The 16271-nt window shown below is 47.2% G+C and overlaps 1 protein-coding gene across 1 annotated transcript in view; it reads right to left on the bottom strand.

Moving 5' to 3' along the window:
• SMARCA4 (SWI/SNF related, matrix associated, actin dependent regulator of chromatin, subfamily a, member 4) overlaps positions 1–15773 on the bottom strand; it is a 127739-nt gene extending 111966 nt beyond the window's left edge. The window contains exon 1 of the mRNA XM_006875121.1: positions 15549–15773. The gene's annotated coding sequence lies outside the window, so the exon portion shown is untranslated. The remainder of the gene's footprint in view (positions 1–15548) is intronic.
• Between the last annotated feature and the right edge of the window lie 498 nt (positions 15774–16271).

Here is a 16271-nt window from a genome sequence, read left to right as displayed (position 1 = left end):
TTGTAGTGTATACCCTTTGGTTGGTTGATGATACATGGAGGGGACTGTAACCATGGCAATGAAACGATATACAATAGGAAATGGTTGATGTTCAACCGTTTCAAGAGGTAGCATATGATCAAGAGCCAATGATACTGAAGGAAGACATCCAAGGTGCATTGACGGAATTGGCAAAGAACAAGGTTCCAGGAATTGATGGAATAAAAATTAAAATCTTGCGGCACTGGAGGCACTCACTCACCTATGCCAAGAAATCTGGAAGATAACTATTGGGCCAACTGACTGGAAGAGATCCATATTTGTGCCCATTCCAAAGAGAGTTGATCCAACGGAATGCGGATATAGTCAGATAATATCTTTGATATCCCATGCGACTAAAGTTTTGCTAAAGGTAATACAGAAACAGTTACAAGCATACATTGACAGAGAACTTCCAGAGGTTCAAGCCAGATTCAGAAGAAGACATGGAACGAGGGTTATCATTGCTGATGTCTGATGGATGTTGGCTGAAAGTAGAGAATATCAAAAAGATGTTTACCTGTGCTTTATTAACTACACAAAGGCTTTTGATTGTGTGGATCATGACAAGCTATAGACAACATTATGAAGTATGAGTATTCCAGAACACTTAATTGTGCTCATGAGGAATCTGTACCTGGACCAAGAGGCAGCTGTTCGAACAGAGCATGGGAACACTGAAGGGTTTAAAATTAATAAAGTGTGTGACAGGATTGTATTTCACCATACTTATTCAACCTGTATGCTGAGCAAATTATCCAAGAAGCTGGGTTCTATGAAGAAAAAGGTGGCATCAGGATTAGAAGACTCACATTCATTAGATGGCTATTATAAGAAAATTGCAAGTAACAAGTGTTGATGAGGGTGAGCAGAAATTGGAACTTCCTCCATCATTGACAAGAATGTAAAACTATTTATCACCTGTGGACAACAGTTTGGCAGTTCCTCAAAAACTTAAGCATAGATACATTGATTCTGACTCATAGCGACATTATTATTGTTGTTGTTAGGTGCCACCGAGTCAGTACCAACTCATAGCGACCGTATGCACAACAGAACAAAACACTGCCCAATCCTGGGCCAACCTCACAATTGTTGCCATGCTTGAGCCCATTCATGCTGCCATATAGCCAACCCATCTCCGCTGGGGGTCTTCCTCTTTTTCTCTGTCAAACTTCGTCTTTCATACTTTGGACATATTGTCAGGAAGGACCAGTCACTGGAGAAGGATATCATAGTGACACTATGTTGTTGTTGTTGTTGTCAGGTGCCATCGAGTCGGAACCGACTCATAGCGACCCCATGCACAGCAGAACGAAACAATGTTTGATCCTGGGCCAACCTCACTACCGCTGCCACACTTGAGTCCATCAATGATGCCAACTGGCTGATCCATCTCATTGGGGGTCTTCCTCTTTTTCTCTGACCCTCCACCTTACCAAGCATGACATCCTTCTCCAACGACTGTTTCCTCCGGACAATATGTCCAAAGTAGGAGAGACGAATCTTAGCCATCCTGGCCTCCAAGGAGCACTCTGGCTGTACTTCTTCCAAAACAGATTTATTGGTTCTTTTGGCAGTCCATGGCACTTTCAGTATTCTCCTCCAACACCACAACTCAAAGGCATCAATTCTTCTATGATCCTCCTTATTCACTGCCCAGCTTTCGCATCCATATGAGGCTATTGAAAACACAATGGCCTGGGTCAGGCGCACCCTAGTCCTCAAGCTGACACTATAGGATAGGGAAAAGCTGCCCCATAGAGTGTCCAAGGATGTAGTCTTTACAAAAGCTGACAGGGCCACATCTTTCACCTGTGAGTAGCTAATGATTTGAACTGTCAACTTTGTAGCTAGCACTTAAACACTGTGCTACCAGGACTCTTAGGAAATTACCATATGATTCAGCAATTCCACTCCTAAGGTATATAAAGATCCAGAAGACTAGAAAACAGGTAGTCCACAAAGGTTCAGTGCAGCATTATTCACAAATGCCAGAAAGTGGACACAACCCATGTGTCTGTATGTTGGAGTATTATGCAGCCCTAACAAGTCCTGGTGTGGTGCTGTAGGATAAGCACTAGCCTACAAGGTCAGTTTGAGCCACAAGTTGAGCAGTTCAAACTCACCAGCTACTCCTTGGAAACCTATACAGGGTCTCTATGAGTCAGAACGAACAGGACGGCACTTGGTAACAACAACAAAAAACAGGATTCTGACACATGAGAGAACCCCATGGATGAACCTGAACACATCATGCTGAGTAAAAAAAGTCAGGCACAAAACGACATAAAACTGTCCGATCCCACTTATAAGGGTAAGTCAAGAAGCGCTACTGCGGTCCCAATTCATAAATGAATGGGTTTATTCCACATAAAATGTGGATGGCTGCAGACTAGTAGACTAGTTCTACCAGTAATAAACTTAAGTCTCATTAAGGTTGCTTCAAAAAAAGAAAGAAAGAAAAAAAAAAAAATAGGTCCAATCAAAACAGTGGCATCTGAGGGTACCTGCTGGGCTAGTTAAATTCAAGGTGGAGACGTCAGCTCACGTCATGGCAAGGGCTTTTTGGGATCCCAAAGGGATAACCTTTATATAGTTTCTTGAAGGACACAGGACAATCCTGGGGAGTTATTAGGCAGAACTTTTAAGAAAATGGAAAACTGTATTGAGGAGGAAAGGGCCAGGAGAGTTGTGCCACGGGAAGTGTTTTCCATCAGGACGTTTCAAGGACTGGCTTATGAGAATCTCATTGGGAAATCTTATCCCTACAGCCCTGATCTTGCCCCTTCAGATTCCTTTTGTTTCTCAAAGTCAAAGAACATTGGAAAAGAACACAATTTTGAGTCCTTCAAAGATGCCAAAACTATTGTTTTGATGTGGTGTAAATCAAGTAATGCAAGATTCTTTGTCAAAGAGCTGTTGTTACTAAGTGCCGTTGAGTCAGTTCTGACTCATAGCAACCCTGTATATGGTTTCCGACGAGCAGCTTAGTGGGTTTGAACCACCAACCTATGGTCCAGTGCTTCATCCTACAGAAATACCACCTTCAGAAGTGTACACACCTAGATGGAGGATATGTCAGGAAACAATAGCTTCACATGTAATAAAGGTGTCTGATTCTGCAGCAGTAATTTTTAATTTATCCTTGTATATTATATATTCAGAATAGGCCAATCCATTATGAAAAAAGAACACTCCCCAGGGGGCTGGGGAGCTATTGCCTATAGAGTCCTGAGGTGGTGTGGGGTGAAGTAAACTTCTGCAACTGAATAGTGGAGATAGTTGTACAACCTAGCACAGGTGATTAATGGCAGCAAATTGAAAATGCTTCAGAGAAAACATTTTTGTTCCATAGCAAAACCTGGGATAGTCAGAACCTGTGTAAGGCAGAAACATGTCAGAGAAGGAAAATTCAAATATTTCCCACTGACAGAGTGACAGAAAAGTAGTAAGACTGCATGTACCCTGTTAAAGGCCGAAAACTTAGAAGACCGGGAAAAAAAAAGGCAGGAGGTCAAGTTCCTTGTTCCGGCTCTCACGGGTTTCACTGTATACAAAGTACCACAAGAAAACCAACCAACCGACCCAGTGGGTCACTCACTGCCTCTCCTCACCGCAGAGTAAATGTTGTCACAGAAGCACACTGAAGATGTTGTCTAAGGAAAGACTTCTGCCCTTGAATATGGCCATGTCAGATTTTGAGAAGCACAGGGTTTCATGACAGGCTTTTTAAAGTGGCATCTGCTTTAGCAGCTGCCACCTCTGATGTATCAGGCTACAACAAAGCAGGAAATGCAAGCAGCCCCCATCAGCAAACTCAGTTCTGAATGGTAAGCTCAGACACACATGGTGACATGACAGGAGGCCCAAAAGGGGAAGACACGATGCAAAGCCATGCAGAGCCACATACCTAGGTGCTCAGCTAGGTGTAGTGCCCGTACCTGAGTCAGCACCATGACGCACAGTGTTGCCATGGAGAGAAAGGAAAATGGTACAGTCTGGTCTTCATTCTAGCAGCAAGGAGAAGGGTATTTGATTTCCTTTTTATTGGGTTGTGAAATATACATCATTGAATCGATTCCAATCCCATGTGTGTCACAGCAGAACTGCGCACCACATGGTTTTCAATGGCTGGTTTTACAGCAGTAGGCCTTTCTTGTGAGGAAGCTCTGGGAGGACTCAAACCTCCCACCTTTCATTTAGCAGCTGAGTGCATCTGTACCACCCAGGGACTGAATCTCCAGCTGGCCAGTAAAGCCTATGGGAAGGTGCTGGGCACCATGAGTCATGACGGAAATGCAAAGTAAAACCTTAGTAAGATACTTTTATCTATCCAACAAAATGGTTACAAATAAAAAAGACATAGCATCTACAGAGTAGGCTCAGCACTGGACAGCTAACCACAAGGGCAGCAGTTCAAATCCAGCGGCCACTCCTGGGAAACCCTATGAGTCAAAACCGATTTGACAGCACTTAACAGTGATAGGCCCAGAGTGTGATAAATCCTAGCTAAGATATGACACTCCCCATACTCTAAAAGGTGCCCTTCACAGTCAATACCACCCTCCCAAGACAAGCTATGACTTGGATTCTTTTTGCCTGTACTTGAGCTTCACTGAAAAATCTGAATCATGCAGCATTCCTCTGCTCACCATTACGTCTGAGTCCCCCTCGTGGTTGGATACAGCGGCAATTCGTCCTTTCTGTTTTGTCCATTCCTCCATTGATGGACACTGTGCTACCAGCTGTGAGCAATGTTATTTGATGGAGGACCTAGCACGCGTTTTCCTGGGCTTCCAGGAGCAGAACTGCTAGCCGTAAGGGAGGCATACACTTAGCTTTGGTTGGCGTTGCCAGTTTACCGAAGCGTGTTCAGTCAACACTGCACTCCCCACACCACCAGTGGGTAAGCATTCCACTTGCTTCACATCATCACCCACACTTGGTGCTGTCAGTCTTTATCATTTTCAACCATTTTGGTGGGTAGAATTATCTCGTGACTCATGGTGCCCAGCACCTTGCCACAGACTTCCTAGTCAGCTCAAGACCCACTTTTTTTTACACAAAATGCAAGTTCTCACTGACTTCTTTTATATATATATAAGATATGACCCTCTCCTAACAGTGTGGTGCTGTGAGTTAATGCACTGAATGGAGTCCTGGTGTCACACTGTGGAGTAATGCACCAGATTGCAAAGTCGTTTGCTGCAAAGTCAGTGGTTCAAGCTCATCAGCTGCTCCTTAGAAACCCTATACAGAGTCGCTATGAGTCAGAATCGACTTGACGGCCCATAACAACAACAACGTCAGTTTAGACCAAAAGGTTGGCAGTTCAAGCTCACCAGCCACTCCTTGGAAACCCTATACAGGGTCACTATGGGTCAGAATCGACTCTACAGAACACAACAACAACAAATGGTGTCATGGAGTCCTGGTGTGTCACTATAGGATATGCATGGACCACAAGGTCAGCAGTTCAAATCTATCAGCTGCTCCTTGAAAACCATATACAAGGTCACTATGAGTAGAAACCAACTAAACAGTACTTAACAACAACAATGGTGTCATGTGATGAAAAGAAGTGCTTAGTTTTCATCAAGTCCAATTAAATGGTCAGTTGGAGTCCTGGTATAGTACTGTACAATAAGCACTACACTGCAAGGTCGGTTTGAACCACAAGGTCGGCAGTTCAAATCTACCAGTTGCTCCAGAAACACTATACAGGGTTGCTGTGAGTCAGAACTGACTCACCGGCATTCAACAACATTTGAGAAATTTCTGTCTACCCAAGATCATGAAAACTGAAGAAAAGAAAGGATCTTTTCAAAATCCAGAGAGATTGAAACTTCTCTTGGCCTCTGAGCAATTTACAACCACTGAGGATGTAGTCGTCACAATGACAGAGAAGCTGCAACTGGAGAGGGGAAGCCAGGGCACAGGCCCATTTGGATAGTAATGACACAACCTCATGGCAGCCTCACCACCACACCAGTAGAGGCTGCCACTGACCTGGCTGGTGGAGGAGTCCCCGAAGCTCAGCGCCTACACAGCAGGTCAGTGGAGCAGTTGGGGTCAAAACGCTAAGGTCCAAGTGGAATTGGCCACGGTGTAGTCCCAGACTCAGGAGTCAATGCCATCGGCTGCTAACTTCACCTCCCTCGGTCTCTGTGCCTTCCTCCGTAGACTGAAGCTGACAGTAATACCCGCTCCTCCTTCAGGGGGTTCCCCATAACCCAAAACCCACTGCCACTGAGTCAATTACAATCATAGTCACCATATAGGACAGAGGAGAACACCCCCCTCCCCCACCAGGGTTTCCAAGGCTGTGATCTTTACAGAAGTACAGTGCCATCATCCTTTTCCTGCAGAGCAGCTGGTGAATTCCAACCACCCGTTCAAAGCTACGTGAGTCAAGTGCCTATCTCATGGCACCATACCAATAGGTGAACCGTTTACCTTTATCATCATTTTTTTAACTCTTAAAGAAAAAACCTAGATCTGACTGAATTGTACATGCAGAAATTTTACTGAATTTGTAAATGTCCTGCTATGTATACTCTCAACAACAGTAACAAATAAAATTTTAAAAGAATCCTCCCTAGGTCCGAAAACTACCTATGAAACAAGTGCCCAGGAAGCTATTTGTGGAAGTCAAAGAGGAAGATGAAAGGATTTACAGACGGCATGAACATGATTTTCTATTTACTTTCCACTTGACAGAAATTATCATGTTCAAATATGGGTCATCGTCTAGCTTCTTCTTTCATCTGACCCTTAGCTTTTCTCTTATACATTACAAAGGTCTGTGGTAGGTGACCACTGCAGCCACTGGACACCAGATCCCACCCCCTCCGAAAATGATTTGTTGGGTTTCTTTAATCTTGCTGAAAACCAGCATTGTAGTCACTTCTTCCCTCTGAAAGATGCATCTGTTGTTTTGGTTTTAGAGCCTAGACAAATTCTGTCCCTACACATTTCACCAACAGAGCTATAACACGGGAGTCAAGTAAGGTGGGGCCCTGCACCTATTAGGACCCTATTAGGATGGCTTCTGCGAAACCACCCTCACTTGTTACATGTCACTTACAAAACCAGTCTTCCTAGTATTCTGCAGAGAAAATTCCCTAGGTTTCACCTGCTGGCGGTGGGCAGTCCAGTCCAAGAGCTGCGCAATGACATAAGATGGGTCATCTGTGGGCTGAGGGACAGGGCAGGAATGGCTAAGTTCTGAGCTTCCACAAAGCTCAGGGCTTTTCCGTGTAATACAGTTAAAGTAGCAAAACTTGGCCCTATGTTAAATATGGAATGCCTTACAGAAAATAAAAAACCAAGTTATGATGATAAATTACAATGTCTTTTCAGTTCTACCAGTGAGGCAGACATGGCAGATCCTGGTGTGGTGTGCTGTGGGTCAATGCATTCCACAGCAAGGTCGGCAGTTCAAGCTCACCAGACGCTTTTTGGAAACCCTTCAGGGTCACTATGAGTCTGAACCAATTCTGGCCCTTAACAACAACAATGACTTTTAGCAGTGGTAATTAGACATCCCTTTCTCCCTGCCTTCATTCACTTGGATACCACTGGTGAACTCTCCCTTCACCCCGCCCCCCCCCCACCTGGGGTCTCTGCCACCTCTGAGTCCATTCTAATTTCATGGGAACGACAGGATCTCTATCCAGTAGAGTGGGGATTTCCCTATTTTTTTGTCCACAGTGACGAGACTGAGTACACACACACAGACAAACACACACACCAAGTGACTGCCACAGACTTGGTTGCCATAGTCTGTTCCTCCCTGCATCCCTGTGATGCCCTAAAGATGCTATTCTATCTTGTTTTTAAAATCTGTTCAAGACCCATAAGTGGGCATCCTGAGTGTATATACACACACACACACACACACACACACACACACACACATACATATACACTCAACATGGGGCATCATGTGTTAAAGAAGTCCCCCACCACAAGGGGAAACATAAACAATGGCCCGGAACGGGAGGTGAAACATGGAGCTTATAGCAGGGGAGGGGTCACCTGTTATGATCCCCTCCAGCCACCCCAGGCCGTGGACTCCCTGAGGACAACACCAGGACTCGTTTATTCAATCGTCCCAGAAATCTCAACTGAACACTGGCTCTGTACCAAGCAGAGATACAGGCCTCAAGTCCTTGCTTGCTGGAGCTGACAATTGAGTACCAAAGACAAACATACAAATGAAAATGACTCAAGCCATGTAGCGTGTGTGAGCAATCCAACAGGGCAATGGTGGAGCTGACGGGACAAGGGGAAATGTACACTCCACAGCTTCTCTGGGCAAAGTCCCAGCAGAGGGAATAGCACCTGCAAAGGCTCTGAGGTAGGATCTTGTCTGGCATGTTCCAAGGCCCAAGTGGTCAATGTGGCTGGAGCATGGAGAGTGAAGGGATAAGTTCCAGAAGAGGTGGGGAAGTCAGGTCATGGACTTTCTGAGCCTTGGTAAGGAGGTAGGATTGTACTTGATGAACAATGGGAAGCAACTGAAACATTAGTAAGGCAGGGGAGTGACAAGATCTGGGACGTTTTTAGAAGAATTCTCTGGACATGCTGATGGAATGGGTGTGAAGGTGAGAGAGGAGTCAAAGATAACCAAGGAGCCCCTCAAAACTATGGCCCTTAGATACTCTTCAAGCCTGGAACTAAACTAACCTGTAGGGTTCAATTGTCAGCCAAACAATACAAAGTGAACACCAGGAACATAAACCCTCCATAGCTCAACCAACCAAACGAGACCCTGAGGTTAGCATCTGCGCAGGAATACAGATCAGAAGGCAGGAAGCAACAGGAAAGGACAACTGGAAACTAGAATCGCAGGGAAACAAGCAGGAAGGAGTGATGTTACACTGTGAGGACTGCAATCAATACCACACATCCAAACGTGTATGAAGTAATGGAAAACGGATTTGCCTGTAAACTTTCACCTAAATCACAAAACAGCTTCAGCCAGCACATAGATTTGAAATATGAGGCACCCCGTCTTCACAGCTGGTCAGCCCTAGAGGGAGGTTTAGATTTCTGTCCCAATTTGCATCTCTGAGTTGGACTAGCAATTGAAGCTGCTGTTTGAAGAAACAAAGGAGATGACTATGGGAAGAACTAGAGGCTTTGCTCAAAGTAACACAGGTGCAGGGCTCTGCTTCAAGTCTCTCTGACTCTAAGGCCTGAAAACTGATCCAGGTTAAGAATCAAGAACTAGCAGCAGCAAGCCTTGGCGGGGGCAGAAGGGCGGGCGCTGCAAGCAGAGAGCCACTCCACCAGAGGCGTTCAGAAGGCAGGGGAACCTGGTCTGGGACCAGAACCACCCTCAGCAGTTCCAGGGGCACTTCAGCTGTGGGGGCATGTCCAGTGACCTTCAGTGATTCAGCATCACCATGAGGACAATGAAACCAGCCACCACGCCACTCTGCTAGGACTTTAGCAATAAGTCAGGGTGACCCACAGCATACCCCCCACAATGCCCACTAGAACAGGTGCAGCAGTAACCGCCATGCCGCCAGCTGCTTCCTGAATCAGCGGGGCACGACTGGCGGGTAAAAGGAGAACTCAGCAACACCCCAAAGAGCCACTTTCCAGGCCACCACTGTTAACACGGGGCCCCGCCTTCTTGCCACACACACAGCTGGTGAACTTCACCCAGAGCAACATTCAGATGGTTCCTGGTGCCAACTGTCCACATACAAAACAGACATGCTCCTTTAGCAAGAGAACTGAGTCCAAAAGCAGAGTTGTGGAACTAAGAGAGGCCAGGGATAGGTTTTGTCACTGTAGGAAAAGCACTAGACTGCTAATGCTAACTACAAGGTAGGCGGTTCAAATTCTCAGCCACTCTGCAGAAACTGTATACAGACAGGGTCACTATGAGTCAGAATTGACTAAATAGCACTTAACAATAACAATATATGCCTAAGGAATTCTGGTGACCTAGTGATTAAAGAGCTAGGCTACTAAGTGAAAGGTGCTCCTTGGGAAAGCTACGGCAGGCTGATTATTCCATAAGGACTATATGTATGTGTGTATATGTATATATGTGTGTGTGTTTATATATATATATATATATAGTCTTAGAAATCCTATGGGGCAGTTCTACTTGTTAATTTTTTTTTTTCCTTGCCTGTTGCTTTCTAAAGTAACTGGAGGGAAACATGCATCCCTTCCCAAGGCCCTGAGAAATCCAAAACTCTCAGCAAACCCCCACTACACCTGGTCCTTCCCTCAAGGCCCTTTTCCATATACAAAGATAAAGGAAGGCCTTGTCCCACATGCCCAGGATGTTTTTAACCTCAAAAATTACCACCAACAGCATCCAGCTAACAAAACACTTCAACAAAGAAATCATTAATAATGTGGAGAAATGCTTACATGGCTCACTGGAATGTAAAATTGCACCGCTACTATGTTAAAGAGTTTGGTGGTTTCTCAATAGGTTAAACATAAAATTACCGTATAACCCCACAATCCCACTCCTGAGTTACCCCAAAGAATTTAAAGCAACAATTCAAACAGACACAAGTACACCAACGGTCACTGTAGCATTATTTACAATAATCCAAAACGTGGAACAACCCCCATTACAGACTGAATTGTATCACCCCCCAAAAAAAATACGTTGTAAACTCTACTATACCTGTGCTTATCCCATTTGTGGAATGCTGGTGTGGCCCTGTAGGATAAGCACAGGACAGGTAACTGCAAGATTCACTATGAGTCGAAACCGACTCAGTGGCACTTAACAACATCCCATTTGTGAAGGGGTGTGCTTTGTGATGAGTCTTGGGGGTACAGTGGTTAAGAACTTGGCTGCTCACCAAAAGGTTGGCAATCAGCTTCTGTAAAGACTATTCACTACCACAGAGCTGATCTGGACTCAGAGAGAGTCGATGTACTGTTTCTGAAACTAAACCTATAATAGAACAGCCTCCTCTTTCTCCCTTGGAGCAGCTTGTGGATTTGAACAGTCAACCTTGACTGAGGTCATCAGTCCAGCACCTAACCCACAGTACCACTAGGGCTTCTTTCTGTAAAGATCTTTGTTGCTAGTTGCCAATGAGTCAGTTACAATTCATAGCCACCGTGTATAGGGTTTCTGAGAAGCAGCTGGTGGGTTTGAACAGCCAACCTTATGACTAACAGTCCAGGGCTTTTCCTATAGCACCACATAAGGACTCCTACTCAGTCCTACAGGGTTACTAAGAGTTGGAACAGACAACAGCGTATTAGATTGGGTTTCTTTATTATGTTAATTAGGCCGTATTTAAAGGAGTTGATTAACCAAGCAGCAAGCAAGCAGAGATGGGGGAAGACAAAAGCAATGGCACATGAAGATCAAGACATGAAGAGATGAAAAGAGACAAGGACCTTTCCCCAGAGCCTGCAGAAAGACAAGGGCCTCCCCCTAGAGCTGGCGCCCTGAAATTCTGACTTCCAGCCTCCTAGACTGGGAGAAAAGCACTCGCAGTTAAAGCCACCCACTTGCAGTATTTCTGCTATGACAGCACTAGAGGACAAAGTCACAATCCAAATCCACCAAGACATGAATGGATAACAATATGTGATCTATCCATCCATACAATGCAGTATTATTCTGACATAAAGGAAAATGAAGTTTTGATACATGTTACCACATGGAGTCCTGGTGTGGTGCTGTAGGATAAGCACTCCACTGCAAGGTTGGTTAAACCAGTTGCTCCTCCAAAACCCTATATAGGGTCTCTATGAGTTGGAACCCTCTCTAAGGCACTTAACAACCACCACCACGTGGACTATCTTTATAAACATTATACTCAATGAAATGTCAGACACAAAGGAACAAAAATACTGTATTGCAACATCAGCAGTTTAAATTCACCAGCCACTCAGTAGGAGAAAAATATAGAAAGACAGCTTTAGAAAGGATCACTGAGTGGGAACCAACTCAGCGGCACACAACCACCACCACTAGCAACTGTTTAGCACTTAATTTGGTGCAAGCACCATTCTAAGCATTTGTCATTTATTTAGTCCTTGCCACAACTCTATGAGGTGGGTACTATTACTGTCCCCCCTTTTACAGATAAGGAGAGGATGTGAGTCAAGTGAACAGGGCCCTTGTCTTCCTGCTCTGGCTAGGTCCCCAGTTCCTGGAGCAGCGCCTGGCTCATGGTGACCACTCAATGCACACTTGTTCACTAGATGAATGGGGAATGAATGGTAGGGTCACGTCTTGCACAACCACAGGGGCACCATTCACAATGAGTTCCATCTAAAGTCAGCATGAATAGGTCCTTCTGTGCCATGGTAGCTATTATGACAAGTGGTCAAAGCCGGCTGGCATGTCTGAGGACTTACGTACGATGTGCCAGGCACTGTTGTCCCCATTTAACTGGGTTAAAGAGGCAACGCCAGGACTCAAACCCACGCAGCTGCCTTTAAAGTCCTCAGTGAGGAAACATCCCTGAGGCCATCTTCAGGTTCCTCAAATCTGACAAATGCTAAGGGTCGAACAACACCAAACAACTTGTAGGTGATCTAGACTTGTCTCCCAACATTCTGAGGCTCCTTGGGATATGCCTATAATTTAGGTGCTTACCCTAAGAAATCTTTCACTGATAGGACAAGTGTGGAGGCCACCACACTGCCCTCTACCTCCACCCTGAAGTTGTCGCTAACCTCATCAAAACCTGTCAGAGCCACCTCTCCTGAAGACAAAATGATTTCAGGAAGCATGGGGTGGAACACAGGATTTTCATAATTATGGGGTGGATTGATATAAAGGAAATTAGGTTTCTGGGATACCAAATGGCTCTAGGTTCTATTTTTACTGTTTTAAGCAATTAATTTACCAAAAACACATTTTTTAATTAAATGGACAATTAGAGGGCTACTATGTGCTGGTAGCGTAGTGGTTACGAATCGGGCTGTGAACCTTAAGGTCAGCGGTTCGAAACTACCAGCCGCTCCACGGGAGAAAGATGAGGCTTTCTACTCCCATAAAGATTTACACCCTCGGAAACCCTGTACAGGGTCGCTATGGGTCGGACCCGACTCGACGGCACTTAACAACAACAACAATGTGCCAGGAGCAGTAGGTTCAGCATTGAGCTACCTGCACGGTTGGTGGTTCAAACCCATAAGCCACTCTACAGGTGAAAGATGAGGCCAGGAAACTCTATGAGGCAGCCCTATCCCGTCTTACAGGGTCACTGTGAGTCAGAATCAACTTAATGGCGATGGGTATGGTTTTTTGGTGTGCAGTGGCTCTTAGGATAAGCACTGGACTGCAAACCTCAAGTTCAGCAGTTCAAGCCTACCAGCCACTCCATGGGAGAAAGATGAGGTTTTCTGCTCCTGCAAAGATTTAGTCTCAAAAACCCTATAAATGGTCAATGAGTCAGAGCCAACTAGATGGCATTTAACCATCCCTAGGCGGTTCAAGCTCACCAGCTGCTCCTCAGAAACCCTATACAGGGTCGCTGTGGGTCAGAACTGACTCGAAGGCACTTAACAGGCACTGCACAGTGGGTTCAGTTACTTCCCATGTTATCCTAATCAATCCTCACAACCATCAATTGAGGTGCCCTTGTCACCATGCCCTTTCACAAGTAAGGGACATACTGGTAAGTGTCTTGCTCAGAATCAAGCAAGGACTTTGAGGGCTGGATGGGAATCCAGGAGGTCTGATTCTAGAACTAGCACTCCTTCCCACAACCCCATGCTGCCCACACACCCCCATCCCAGTGGGTACTGAGGTTTGGGAAACACTGGTTGGAAAGTTACACAACCAACAATAGTATCTGCACACCGCCCCCCCACCCCACCCCAGTCCTAAACCAAACACTTCACAGACATGCTTAGCCAATCCTCTCAAAAGATCCACCATTCACTCCACAGATGTCTACTTAGTAGAGACTCAGGCAGACGTGGCCTGGCCCCTGTGTGTACTTCACTGACAAAGAGGGCTAAGTGCTACCCTGGGAAAGATCAGTGTCATGGGTCAGGGTGTAATAGAAGGGAGACTTGCCCAGTCGGGGGCCAGGGACGGTGTCCCTGAAGTGTCATCCCTGGCACTCACAACAGCCCTGGACACCTTACATGAACGTGGCCACTTCTTTCATGCAGCTTCCCTACTACTCTCTGGCTCTCACACCTCTGCTACACCTCCAAGGGGCCCCTCTCCCAGAGCAAATGTGAGGATTCAATGATAGGCCAAGGAGCACTCATAGATCCCCACACTCCCCATCCCAAGGCATTTTGGCAACATCTACTTACACCTGTTTCTCCCACAAGACAGGAAAGGCTTCTTGAGGGCATCCAACCCCCAACCATACAGCACAAAGTAGGGTTTCCACAAGGAGTTGCTGAACAATGAAGGGGGAGATCAGACCAGACAATAACAATAGTACTTCAAACCTGCCAGGAACCATTTTATAGGGTTTCACAAACCCCATCTGTGAAATGATCCCCATTTCACAAACACGGCGACTAAAAGGTCCAGAGAAGTTAAACCACTTGCCTAAAGTCACACAGCTAAATGACCAATAGCGACAGGAACCCATCTCAGATGCAGTCTGTCAATTCAAACTGAAAGATTGTTTCAAATTCCTGGGAAGTGGCTCTTTACACACACTTTCTAATTTCCCCAAGGAGTCACTCAAAAAACTTAAGACTGGCATCTTCAAGATCAACACAAAACACTCAACTAAAAAAAAGTCTGCGCTTTAAATAAATGTCTTATTCTGGAAAATAAATTGGGGGGGGGGGAGAAACCAGCTACTTAACAGCAAATAGTTCCCTCCATCCATGCCCTCTTGTCACTGACCGTTCCCATCACTTCAAGGCACACGTTTTAAAGTCAATACCTGCGGGAAATTAGGGGAATTGGTAGGGGCACGTCAACTCTGTCCTACAGGGTCGCTATGAGTCAGAATTGACTCAACGGCAGCAGAGTATTTACCTTTCCTTGAAAATCTGGAATGACGTGATTTTTACAAAATTTGGGGTTGGCTTTGTGACTGCCAAGGGGGTGGCTAATGTTGGACACGTGTGTTTTTTCCTACGGAGCCCCGAACGCAGCCTGGCCAAACAGGCGACATTCAGGTCAGACCCTCCACAACGTCGCCAGAAAAGCCCCGACGCCTGGCTATTGTTGCAGTCACCGCACAGAAGGAGACAGGCGCCGGGTCTTTGGCCCGTCGTCGGAGGGGCCGTGAGCTTTGTCCGACGACCCTGGCGAGAACGCGCGCGGGGGAGCGCGCGGCCTCCACGCGGCCCGAGCCCCCTACCCGCGCCGCCCGCCCGCCCGCCGATCCTGAAACCACGGCGACCTCGCTACATAGTAGCCTTTCTCCACGCGCGCGGCGGCCAGGCCCGGGATGCTTGACCCTCGGGCGCCGCCGTACCCCGGCCCCGCTCCGGGCGCCGACGGCCCCCTCCCCCCGCGGCACCCGGGCTCCATTCAAACCGTAGTCGGAAGGCCCGCGCCGCGTTCTTTCGCAGCCCGCGTTCCTTACCGGAGCCGCTGGCGGCGTTGCCTTCCCGGCGCCGCCCCCGCCCCTCCGTGCGGGGCTGGGGGCAGAGTGGACGTCTCACCGTTCTTCACGAAACAAAGAAACCGCCGACGCCGTACGAAGGAAAGCCTTGCGCGCGCACCCGTCTCGGCCGCTCCCCCCCCCCCCCCCACGCTACCCGCGTCCCCGTTGCGCGCGCCGCATACCCTCCCCCTAAGCAAGGCCTCTGGAGTTCCGCCGGCGCCCGTCCTCGTGCGCGTGCTCGTCCGCTCTTCCGCTCCTCGAGCGCGTGCGCGCCCGCGCGAGAACGATGAGAGGTGGGCGTGGTGCAGGGGCAGCAAGAGCGCGCGGGGCGCGCCTCCTAACTCTGTCCGGAATGGCACCTGCGCCTGCGCAGAGGCGTGTTCCTCCTCCTCCGCACGCCGCGCGGCCGCATGTCGCAGAGCATGCGCGGAGTGAGCGCCACTGCGGCTTCTGGTTGGGGGATGGGGTAAGGCTGTCGCGGGGCGTACAGGGATGGCTGGCCGAGAAACCCTGACCCTCAGGCACGGAGGCTCGCAATCGTGCGTCCAAACAGGAGACTGTCAGGGCCGAGGCTGTGCACCGTCGTCTGCGGGCCAGTGGCGGTCCTGGAAACCACTTTCATCCTTGGCCCGGGGCAGTAGGGCCTGTTTGGCGAGGCCAGACAGGACTCTCAACTGTGGTTGCCCTTTTGCAACACCCACA

Source organism: Chrysochloris asiatica, unplaced genomic scaffold, assembly GCF_000296735.1.
Source record: "Chrysochloris asiatica unplaced genomic scaffold, ChrAsi1.0 scaffold00312, whole genome shotgun sequence".
Lineage (NCBI taxonomy): Eukaryota > Metazoa > Chordata > Mammalia > Afrosoricida > Chrysochloridae > Chrysochloris > Chrysochloris asiatica.
This window is presented reverse-complemented; position numbering and strand designations above follow the sequence as displayed.